Genomic DNA, 12,644 nt, shown 5'->3' with positions numbered 1-12,644 from the left:
TTATCAAATTCTAAAAGTTCACAAAATAAGAATTCTAAGAAAAGAAAAGCAGAAAGTAGAATTTTACTTTTTTTTTTTACAATTGGTAAATACTGAAAAATATAGTCATGCCCAGGGACTAACCTATAAAACCAGGAACTGATCCTGAAACATACAGACAACTAGCTATGATATCAGTAACTGCTATGATCACCGTACTTTAAGAGTCAAAATTCTCCACTGTATAAGCTGTACTGCACGCTTTAGGAAAGGTGGCCACTGCCGCTCCTTGGAGGTGATGGCCGCCATTCTGGATTGCTCCGAGGCCCAGCGTGGCCGAGCGGTAAGTTGGCTGACTGCTCCCATTCCTGGCAGCTATCGCCCTGCTATCGTCCAATATCACCACTGTGGTCAATGACCGATGCTTCTTCTGATTCCTGATATGACTCTTGTCACTGCCCTCCATGGGACCCCAGCCATTTTGAAAAATACCTACTGGTCTTCCTCGATTTAGCGGACTATATTGGCCTCTCCACTACAGCCTGTTACCTACCATGCCTCAACAGAAGCAGAAAGGCTCTAGACTTCCAATTAAATAAAGTGCCAAATTCCCCCCTTCACAGCTGCCATTTCATCCATGCCTCTAAGAACAGTGATACACAAAGTTGTAGTTGCTCAAATCAAACTAAAGCATACCTCCTAATCATCCTGATTTCAGTGGGACAGTCCTGTTTTTCTGGCACTGTTCTGCTGTCCCACCCACGGGCCACAGTGTCCACGGGTGGGCAGAAGACTGGGAGACACTTATCACATAGCTGCTCTAGCTGCTGCAGCCTGTGCAGAGCAGCGGTGAATAGAGGCACTGATTCCACTCAATGCCGGGAGGAGGCTGGGGCTATCCCAGCCACTGCCAGAGTGTGTGGCTGCCCCCAGCATGACGCGCAAAGGGGTCTAAAATGGCATCCATCAAGGGGCATGTGCTAATGAACACAAGGCTCCACCCATTTCCATTAGTCCCAAACCCCATTTTGGGTGCAGAGGGTCCCTAAAACAGCATCTGAAAAGTTGAGAGGTATGTTATGGGTCCATCAAAAGTGCGGAGTTAGTCTAGACAATATGGTCCTATAAATTGATTTGAGCAACTACCACTTTACTTATCACTGTTCTACAAGGCATGGATGGGATCAGAAGCTAGAGGGCCTGCTGACCCCTGTAGTGCAGTGCCATATTGGAGGATATTGAGGGACCTCAATGTAAGTTAGCTCTCAATTTAGATATATATATATATATATATATATATATATATATATATATATACACACACACATATACACTGCTCAAAAAAATAAAGGGAACACTTAAACAACACATCCTAGATCTGAATGAATGAAATATTCTTATTAAATACTTTGTTCTTTACATAGTTGAATGTGCTGACAACAAAATCACACATAAGTTATCAATGGAAATCAAATTTATTAACCCATGGAGGTCTGGATTTGGAGTCACACTCAAAATTCAAGTGGAAAAACACACTACAGGCTGATCCAACTTTGATGTAATGTCCTTAAAACAAGTCAAAATGAGGCTCAGTAGTGTGTGTGGCCTCCACGTGCCTGTATGACCACCCTACAACGCCTGGGCATGCTTCTGATGAGGTGGCGAATGGTCTCCTGAGGGATCTCCTCCCAGACCTGGACTAAAGCATCCGCCAACTCCTGGACAGTCTGTGGTGCAACGTGGCGTTGGTGGATGGAGCGAGACATGATGTCCCAGATGTGCTCAATTGGATTCAGGTCTGGGGAACGGGCGGGCCAGTCCATAGCATCAATGCCTTCGTCTTGCAGGTACTGCTGAGACACTCCAGCCACATGAGGTCTAGCATTGTCTTGCATTAGGAGGAACCCAGGGCCAACCGCACCAGCATATGGTCTCACAAGGGGTGGTCTTCAGTATGCCGGCGGTCGGGCTCCCGGCGACCAGCATACCGGCGCCGGGAGCCCGACACCCGGCATACCGACACTTATTCTCCCTTGTGGGGGTCCACGACCCCCCTGGAGGGAGAATAAAAGTGTGGCGCGCTTAGCGCGCCCGTAGCGTGGCGAGCGCAGCGAGCCCGCAAGGGGCTCATTTGCGCTCGCCACACTGTCGGTAAGCCGGCGGTCGGGCTCCCGGCGCCGGTATGCTGGTCGACGGGAGCCTGACCGCCGGCATATCGTAGTGAACCCCTCACAAGGGGTCTGAGGATCTCATCTCGGTACCTAATGGCAGTCAGGCTACCTCTGGTGAGCACATGGAGGGCTGTGTGGCCCCCCAAAGAAATGCCACCCCACACCATTACTGACCCACTGCCAAACCGGTCATGCTGGAGGATGTTGCAGGCAGCAGAACGTTCTCCTTGGCGTCTCCAGACTCTGTCACGTCTGTCACATGTGCTCAGTGAGAACCTGCTTTCATCTGTGAAGAGCACAGGGCGCCAGTGGCGAATTTGCCAATCTTGGTGTTCTCTGGCAAATGCCAAACGTCCTGCACGGTGTTGGGCTGTAAGCACAACCCCCAGCTGTGGACGTCGGGCCCTCATATTACCCTCATGGAGTCCGTTTCTGATCGTTTGAGTAGACACATGCACATTTGTGGCTTGCTGGAGGTCACTCTGGCAGTGCTCCTCCTGTTCCTCCTTGCAAAAAGGTGGAGGTAGCGGTCCTGCTGCTGGGTTGTTGCCCTCCTACGGGCTCCTCCACGTCTCCTGATGTACTGGCCTGTCTCCTGGTAGCGCCTCCATGCTCTGGACACTACACTGACAGACACAGCAAACCTTCTTGCCACAGCTCGCATTGATGTGCCATCCTGGATGAGCTGCACTACCTGAGCCACTTGTGTGGGTTGTAGACTCCGTCTCATGCTACCACTAGAGTGAAAGCACTGCCAGCTTTCAAAAGTGACCAAAACATCAGCCAAAAAGCATAGGAGCTGAGAAGTGGTCTGTGGTCACCACCTGCAGAACAACTCCTTTATTGGGGGTGTCTTGCTAATTGCCTATAACTTCCACCTGTTGTCTATTCCATTTGCACAACAGCATGTGAAATTGACTGTCAATCAGTGTTGCTTCCTAAGTGGACAGTTTGATTTCACAGATGTGTAATTGACTTGGAGTTACATTGTGTTGTTTAAGTGTTCCCTTTATTTTTTTGAGCAGTGTATATGACCCACAGTTGTGTTATTTTCATGTAGCAGGGATACACAGTCTCACCTCTGGCTTCTAAGATTCAAATGTCCACTGATTTCCCCTTTGTTATGGTCAACAGGGATCCACATAAATTGTGTCTTTTTGATGATTATTGTGCTACCATTTGTTACTGACCGAGAGTACTCGTTGTTGACGCTGTATGACATGCTAATCCATTATAGTGAAGCTTCTCTTTATAAATTGAACGCTTGCCAATTTCTATCTCGGGAACAGAAGCTTCAAAATCTCAGAACAAAATAAAATAAGATTTTACTCACCGGTAAATCTATTTCTCGTAGTCCGTAGTGGATGCTGGGAACTCCGAAAGGACCATGGGGAATAGCGGCTCCGCAGGAGACTGGGCACAACTAAAAGAAAGCTTTTAGACTACCTGGTGTGCACTGGCTCCTCCCACTATGACCCTCCTCCAAGCCTCAGTTAGGATACTGTGCCCGGAAGAGCTGACACAATAAGGAAGGATTTTGAATCCCGGGTAAGACTCATACCAGCCACACCAATCACACCGTATAACTCGTGATACCATATCCAGTTAACAGTATGAAACATAACTGAGCCTCTCAACAGATGGCTCATAACAATAACCCTTTAGTTAACAATAACTATGTACAAGTATTGCAGACAATCCGCACTTGGGATGGGCGCCCAGCATCCACTACGGACTACGAGAAATAGATTTACCGGTGAGTAAAATCTTATTTTCTCTAACGTCCTAGTGGATGCTGGGAACTCCGAAAGGACCATGGGGATTATACCAAAGCTCCCAAACGGGTGGGAGAGTGCGGATGACTCTGCAGCACCGAATGAGAGAACTCAAGGTCCTCCTCAGCCAGGGTATCAAATTTGTAGAATTTAGCAAACGTGTTTGCCCCTGACCAAGTTGCAGCTCGGCAAAGTTGTAAAGCCGAGACCCCTCGGGCAGCCGCCCAAGATGAGCCCACTTTCCTCGTGGAATGGGCTTTTACTGATTTAGGATGCGGCAATCCAGCCGCAGAATGCTCCAGCTGAATTGTGCTACAAATTCAGCGAGCAATAGTCTGCTTAGAAGCAGGAGCACCTATTTTGTTGGGTGCCTACAGGATAAAAAGCGAGTCAGTTTTCCTGACTCCAGCCGTCCTGGAAATATAAATTTTTAAGGCCCTGACTACGTCCAGTAACTTGGAATCTTCCAAGTCCCTAGTAGCCGCAGGCACTACAATAGGTTGGTTCAAGTGAAAAGCTGATACCACCTTAGGGAGAAACTGGGGACGAGTCCTCAATTCTGCCCTATCCATATGGAAAATCAGATAAGGGCTTTTACATGACAAAGCCGCCCATTCTGACACATGCCTGGCCGAAGCCAAGGCCAATAACATGACCACTTTCCACGTGAGATATTTCAAATCCACAGTTTTAAGTGGCTCAAACCAATGTGATTTTAGGAAACTCAACACCACGTTGAGATCCCAGGGTGCCACTGGAGGCACAAAAGGGGGCTGAATATGCAGCACTCCTTTTACAAATGTCTGAACTTCAGGTAGTGAAGCTGGTTCTTTTTGGAAGAAAATCGACAGAGCCGATATCTGTACTTTAATGGAGCCTAATTTTAGGCCCATAGTCACTCCTGCCTGTAGGAAGTGCAGAAATCGACCCAGCTGAAATTCCTCTGTTGGGGCCTTACTGGCCTCACACCAAGCAACATATTTCCGCCATATGCGGTGATAATGTTTTACAGTTACTTCTTTCCTGGCTTTAATCAGCGTAGGAATGACATCCTCCGGAATGCCCTTTTCCTTTAGGATCCGGCGTTCAACCGCCATGCCGTCAAACGCAGCCGCGGTAAGTCTTGGAACAGACAGGGCCCCTGCTGTAGCAGGTCCTGTCTGAGCGGCAGAGGCCATGGGTCCTCTGATATCATTTCTTGAAGATCTGGGTACCAAGCTCTTCTTGGCCCATCCGGAACCACGAGTATCGTTCTTACTCCTCGTTTTCTTATTATTCTCAGTACCTTTGGTATGAGAGGCAGAGGAGGGAACACATAAACCGACTGGTACACCCAAGGTGTCACTAGAGCGTCCACCGCTATCGCCTGAGGGTCCCTTGACCTGGCGCAATATCTCTCTAGTTTTTTGTTTAGGCGGGACGCCATCATGTCCACCTGTGGCCGTTCCCAACGGTTTACCAACAGTTGGAAGACTTCTGGATGAAGTCCCCACTCTCCCGGGTGTAGGTCGTGTCTGCTGAGGAAGTCTGCTTCCCAGTTGTCCACTCCCGGAATGAACACTGCTGACAGTGCTAAGACGTGATTTTCCGCCCATCGGAGAATCCTTGTGGCTTCTGCCATCGCCATCCTGCTTCTTGTGCCGCTCTGTCGGTTTACATGGGCGACTGCCGTGATGTTGTCTGATTGAATCAGTACCGGCTGGTTTTGAAGCAGAGGCCTTGCCAGACTTAGGGCATTGTAAATGGCCCTCAGTTCCAGAATATTTATGTGTAGGGACGACTCCTGACTTTGGAATTGGTAATGGCAATCCTGTACCACAAATCTGAGGTACTCCTGGTGTAGGTAAGCATCCTTGATGTCCAGGGATACCATGTAATCCCCCTCCTCCAGGCTTGCAATAACCGCCCTGAGCGATTCCATCTTGAACTTGAATTTTTTTATGTATGTGTTCAAGGATTTCAAATTTAAAATGGGTCTCACCGAACCGTCCGGTTTCGGTACCACAAACAGTGTGGAATAGTAACCCCGTCCTTGTTGAAGTAGGGGCACCTTGACTATCACCTGCTGTCTTCTTGCTTCTGGCTCTGTAAGGGGGACGGCGGCGCGGCTCCGGGAACGAACACCAAGGCCAGTTCCATGCGGTCGATTCCTCTGGAGCTAATGGTGTCCAGTAGCCTAAGAAGCCCAAGCTAGCTGCAAGCAGGTAGGTTCGCTTCTTCTCCCCTTAGTCCCTCGATGCAGTGAGCCTGTTGCCAGCAGGTCTCACTGTAAAATAAAAAACCTAAAATAAACTTTCTTTCTAGGAGCTCAGGAGAGCCCCTAGTGTGCATCCAGCTCGGCCGGGCACAGAAATCTAACTGAGGCTTGGAGGAGGGTCATAGTGGGAGGAGCCAGTGCACACCAGGTAGTCTAAAAGCTTTCTTTTAGTTGTGCCCAGTCTCCTGCGGAGCCGCTATTCCCCATGGTCCTTTCGGAGTTCCCAGCATCCACTAGGACGTTAGAGAAAGCATGTTAGTACTGTAAGTCTACCCATCTTTATTATCTGGATATAAATATTCCCGTATCATTAGATAACATAATTCTGTTTATTGGTCAGCTTTTCTGAGTTTCTGGGAAAGTGAACTGACTTCAAGGTCAATTAACCCCGATAATTTTTCGGGAGCAAAAAAATTGGGGGGTTTTTGCATTTTATTCCATATGTTTCGCTTTTCAATTAGTTTGAAAAACACAATAGATCCATCAACTTATTACGAATTTTATGTGTTTTCGAGGCCGTAATCTTGAAAACAGGGCTATTTACTGGGGATTTATTTCACCTGCCACAGGAAATCCTCGATGCGTGCCGGCTTCAGGGCTAATTGAATAGTCCTGAGAGGGTCAATAAGCCACAATTGAATTCCCCCCTTAACTGTCTAATATTTTTTTTTTTTTTTAAAAGCTCCGAAATTGTCTGTTTCTTATTACAATTATGTTCAGAACATTTTTAAAACATATTCAACATGATTTATTGAAATTAAATAAACATCGATTTGACCACTGATGATATAGCAGACCACCCGGCGGCTGCAGAGAGGAGCAGTCACCGGGTGTACATAGGCAAGGTAAGGGCTGCAACTTCTTTTACATTTCACCATATTTAAGAACAACAATGAAATGATTGAACTTGGGTAAACAGCAAGTGGGTATATATGGGAACCGGATTGGTGAGCCTAACTTAGAATGCGGGGAGAGAGTTAGGGTTAGGCTGTGCCCCGGGGAGGTTAGGGTTAGGCTGCAGGCAGTGTGTGTGTGGGGGGGGGGTGGTTAAATATAGGGTGCGGGGAGGGGTGGTTAGGGTTGGGCACCACCGAGGAAAATTAGGGTAGACTGTAAACGGGGAGTGTTATGGTTAGGGGGTTATTGGGGGATGGTAAGTATACTTACTGTCCCCTGTCGGGACTTTGATCTTCGGGGTGCCGCGGTAGGCCGGCATCCCATCCACCGATATATCCATACCAACCCGTCTAACTTACTCAAATCGATCCAAGTGCATGGCTTTGTGCATAGGTATGATTTATTTTGTAGCATTTCTTACTTCCCAAAGGAAACTGCACTAAGGGGGCTATTCAGTACTGATCGCTTATGCGATCACCTGAGCAGTTTCCCAATAATCGTGAAACTGCGCAGGCCCTCGTTCGGGCCCTGTGATCGGATCACAGTATTGCGAAGGCCTCCACCTTACTGAAAGGCAGAAACATTTGGGGGTGAGGGACGGGGACGTAAATGGGGGCGTCTTCTCCATTTTCCACAAGTGTTGAGGCCAAGGAATGTGTTCCGAGACGCAGTTTCTTTGGTATCACAAGCTTACCTGCGACGGCCACACTGAGTAAATGGAGGCTAACTCAGCTTGCTGTCGCAGATGGCCATCACGACCGTTTGATCACAGACTGCAATTCTGGTCACAGTGCTGCAATCGCAAACGTAGCAAGGTAACACCTCCTACTGCATTTGCATGGCTGTGGATTGCATTTGCAAAGATGCTGTGAGCAGCTTTGCGTTTGCAATCCATGCTGATTGCTGGCCTGTTTTGATATACAGTCATTTGTGGTGGTGTGGTAGTACTGTATGTGGATGATTATCTTTGCAAGTTTGAGTCTACTGTATCACTAAAAGTTGCAACTCATAGCATACAGATGTGCCCACATACGCCTATCCTGAAATCGTGCCAAATGACCCCATTTGGCAGACCACATACTTTTCGATTTAGGCACACCATGCATCCTGCTGTCTTATTAGCATTACTGGAAACTGCTGCTGTGTGCAACTCAGATCCTAACCTGGGCAAAATGCAAATTACTCAAGACTGATGCAAGTGAGCCACTCCATGCATCATTGTGCTTATTCTGCAACATTATACCAATATACTGACAACAATACTAATCGTAAATTCCTAGACCACTATAAGCGACTTTGTAAGCAGCGGTGAGACAAATAAGAATTATGGGGAAGATGGCCTTGGAGAGAGATCCAGTGGACGAAGGTAAAGCACTAACCAATCAGCTCCTGTCATTTTTCAAACATAGCCTGTAACATGGCAGTAAGGAGCTGAATGGCTGGTACTTTATCTCTCTTCACTTTATCACTTGCAAGGCTTAGTACATCTCCCTCTATAACCAGTAAAACAAATGTATGAAACGCCAGGAATTGCTATCCGTGGAAGAGAATCTAAGTCGTGTCACATATATTGTGCCATATGGAGCAAAAGGATGTGTGTATGAGGATACATACGTAGCTCGGGATGTAGTTATGTCACTATACCGACCACTACATCCCATCCGCTTAAAATCCCGCCAGTCGGCATGCCGACCAACAGGGAATATTCCCACTTGTGGGTGTCCACGACACCCACAGAGTGGGAATAGAACCTGTAGCAAGCCCAGTGAGCCTGCAAGGGGCTTCTTTACATTTGCCCCCCCCCCCCCTCCCTTCCCCCGCCGGCTATCTCACAGCCGAGATTCCCCCGTCGGTATTGTGTCCGCCGGTCACACCTACCCAACCCTGTATTTTTTACAAGTAATACTACATATCTTTTGCTAAATATGAAAGAGTTTTATATATTTATTATGTTTCACACTGAGTGAATGATTGAGCCGTGACCCATACGTACACCTTGGGAGTCACGTAGAACACCACATGAGATTAAATATTACATTTCTCTATTATCAAAGTTCTACAGCGAATATGTTTTTCAGATATGGGCTGCATCAGTCTATACAGGTGGAGGAGCTGTTACTGTACGTAGCTTTTCATTAAGTTTGAAATATTTTACATTTTTGAAGAATTTTATTTTTTTATGTATTTGTTTAAAGTCACTAATGTGCACCTAGTGGGTATGGTTCATTAGGTCGACATACATTGGGGCGACCACATTAGGTCGACATGGTCACTAGGTCGACATGTATCATGTCGACATGGAAAAGGGTCGACGTGAGTTTTACTACTTTTTTTGTGTAATTTTCTTCGAAAAAGTGACAGGGAACCCCAACTAGTGCACCGTGTCTCCTCGCATGGCTTGCTGCGCTCAGCACATGTTACCGTTCCCAATTGTACAATTGTAGTCCGCGTGGATCGTTAAGTATGAAAAAGGTTAAAAAAGAAAAGAAAAAAAATTGTGAAAAACGCATGTCGGTCTTTTTCCATGTCGACATGGTACATGTCGCCCTAATGACCATGTCAACCAAATGTGACCATGACATGATGACCATGTCGACCAATGAATGTCGACCTAACTCATGTTGACCTAATGACCACCATCCCACATAGTAACAGGACTCGTCTGTCATTTCGGAAAGGACATGGCTTACATATGGTGCCTGCTTACTTGCTCCCCCTACTGGCTTTCGAACAAAATATAGCAATGAAAAATCGTGTAATATTGTATATTTACTATATACTATACATCACTAATTTTTTACAAGCAGTATAGCAGTTGCACACATTTTATAAAGGTATTTGTGCTATGCTTTATAAAGTAATGGTGTACAATTAGTAATATGATCTTCAAGGAAATTGTTTGATCAGCTACAAAAGAAGGGCAGAAACTTCATAAGCAATTAGCACCAAAAAATTGCTTCCGGTCTTTGGTTAAGCTGGTGGTAAAGGAGTCTGCATTTAGATGCCAAATCAATTAGATGTAAGAGTGCAATGGACTGTAAAGCTAAATATTCCCTTTGTACATCTGTTTAAATAAATATGTCCCCCTTCCACAATCACAGGACTGCACTGCTGCAATGCAGCTATATTCTAAACATCCTGTTATGGTTTGCTAAGCAGCTCTTTAACTTCTTCTAAAGACTGTTTCTGGCCATATTTATCTGTGACAGATCTCTGAGCAGTGACCCATCACTATAACACATTGTGAATTGTAGATAAAAGACTTCTCTAATAAGTCTCCCCCGGATTTATTTAGCTAAATAATGGCCATGCTTGTTACAAACAGGAATAAAGGGATTTTATGTGGGCCTAAATGGTATTTCAATAAGCAAAGGCAGACAGCAGATGTGCTGGTCAGAGACCGATTTAGGGTCAATTGAATACTGGATTCACTGGATTTAGTCCTACAGGAGTGTTTTTTTTTTGTAATTGTGCTAGTTTCTGTGAAATACAGTGTCATTTAATAGAATCACTATGTGATGTAATGCTGCCTGTGATCCTTTAGATTGTGACTTTACAGCTCTGTAAGAACTAATAGACAATAATTCTGAAGGAAACGCTGTAAAATGTAGTTGATAATAAAACTCCCAAAACTAAATGGAGTGGTAATAAAGCAAAAAGCCCTATTACATAAAATAGCATCGGACAAGTACCATTATTACGAAGGCCTGTTACATACTGTACAGATTTTTCTCAGATAAGACAAATACTCGGTTTATCAGTTAATTCTCCTGCGCAGAGCTGTAACTAGTGGTGTGAGAACAGTCGCTGCTCCTCGGTTCCTGCATGAGGCTAGTAGGGTGCATAGAATGGCACCCTGCAGTCTGAATCGCTGCAGTGCTGCAGTGTCCTTTGGATACTCCAGGTAAGCAGACTGCAGCATGAACAGTCCCCTGGAGCATCCGGTGGATGTTCTGGGCAGTGCTCGGCATACTGGCGCTGACGGCCCCGCATCCTTCTGCGTGACATCAAGCAATCAGGGGGAGTGGCCAGCACAGGGCGCCAGTAAGCCCAGTTATGGTGCTGCTCCTGTATATACACCAATACAATCATCGGCCACATTTGCAGATATCGGGTGACTGGCCCAATAATTGTATATGTGTTTACCTAGCTTAAGGCAGCACCATAATATATATAGGAAAGGCTGGTGTTGACACTTTAGCTGTATTAAAATTATTTGCGAGGCAACTTCTACTTACCCCATAGAAAGAGATGCATAAACAATTTACTTTAAACATCAATGAACTGAAAAGCCATAAGAAAGACTGAGCTCAAATCCCCCAAATCTGATGTAAAACACTGACAGGCACATCCAGTACTTCATGTTACTGGTGCCTAAAGGACACTACATCATTCACTATACAGTATGTACTTTTTTGGCAAATGACTTCTTCATGGTGACTTTTTTTGTTAGATAATGCCTGGCCTTTTTCTTTTATTATTCATCCCATGAAGTTATAAAGCTTTAGGACATGATGACAAATAGATGATTGTTAATTCTGGGGGTTATATTTACATTTAGAGATGGACGCAAATGTAGCAAGATCAGCAATCCATCTACTTACTTGCTGGGGGCCAGCATGTGTGTGACACCGCCTCATGATGTGTCCGCAATTTAATTGCGGATGCATCAAATTAAGGTTGACTCCCAGCGCGTGGTCCGCCACCATTTTTTTAATAAGAGCTTCTGTATGTGACGCAGCCGCCCCAAAAACACTCCCGGCATGTCCGTGTTCGGCCAGCGAAATGCTGCATCACCACCCCTGAATACCCGCCACGGTCAATCATCTTACAGCTGCATCCACAGCAAGGAGAAGTGTTGCGCCAGTGTGAAGGGTGGCCAGATGGACGCGACCACTGCATTCAGACGCACGGCTACATCCATCTCTGAATTAGCCCCTATGTCCTGATATACAAAAAAGCACTTGGAAGAAGGTATATGCTTTTTTTTTTTTTACAAGATATAATCTGGTGCTGCCATTTTTCTGAATTTCATCTTGAAAGCCACTGATTGTATAAAGGAGTCATCCAAAGAGTCAGGTACTAATAGAAATTCTGATATTAATTGAAGATTACTGTTCTGCACTCGCTAACGCCACACTATGAGGCAGATTAAACAGCCAGTAATACTTGTTACGAATGATAAATAGTGCTCCAGCCAATCTGCTCCTGTCATTTTTCAAATACATGGCAATTAGGAGCTGATTGGCTGGAACCTCATTTATCATTCGTATTGAGTGATAACAAGAATATCACTTGTTGCTAAATCTGCCCCTATATTAAATTCATTGATGGAATATGCACAGGTAGCAATATTTTAAAATAGTTTCCAGGGACAATTTGCTGCCAAGCCAATGCATCCCACAACTACAATCACCTCTAGCTCATATTTACCAAATTTAATTATAAAATGTTATTCCTTTCTAAATGCTCTTCAACAAATCTCAAATATAAGTTAAAATGGATAAAAATTCTGTTTTAAATTAACAAAGCTTCTAAATGAATAAAAATAATGTAACAAAGTTA

The 12,644-nt window shown here is 45.3% G+C and overlaps 1 protein-coding gene across 2 annotated transcripts in view; it reads right to left on the bottom strand.

The window, feature by feature from the left end:
- Positions 1-12,644, bottom strand: part of MAGI3 (membrane associated guanylate kinase, WW and PDZ domain containing 3) — a 676,662-nt gene that overhangs the window by 399,120 nt on the left and 264,898 nt on the right. The window lies entirely within an intron of this gene.

Source organism: Pseudophryne corroboree, chromosome 2 (genome assembly GCF_028390025.1).
Source record: "Pseudophryne corroboree isolate aPseCor3 chromosome 2, aPseCor3.hap2, whole genome shotgun sequence".
NCBI lineage: Eukaryota > Metazoa > Chordata > Amphibia > Anura > Myobatrachidae > Pseudophryne > Pseudophryne corroboree.
The sequence above is the reverse complement of the archived record's forward strand: the minus strand, read 5'-3'. Positions and strand labels throughout refer to the sequence as shown.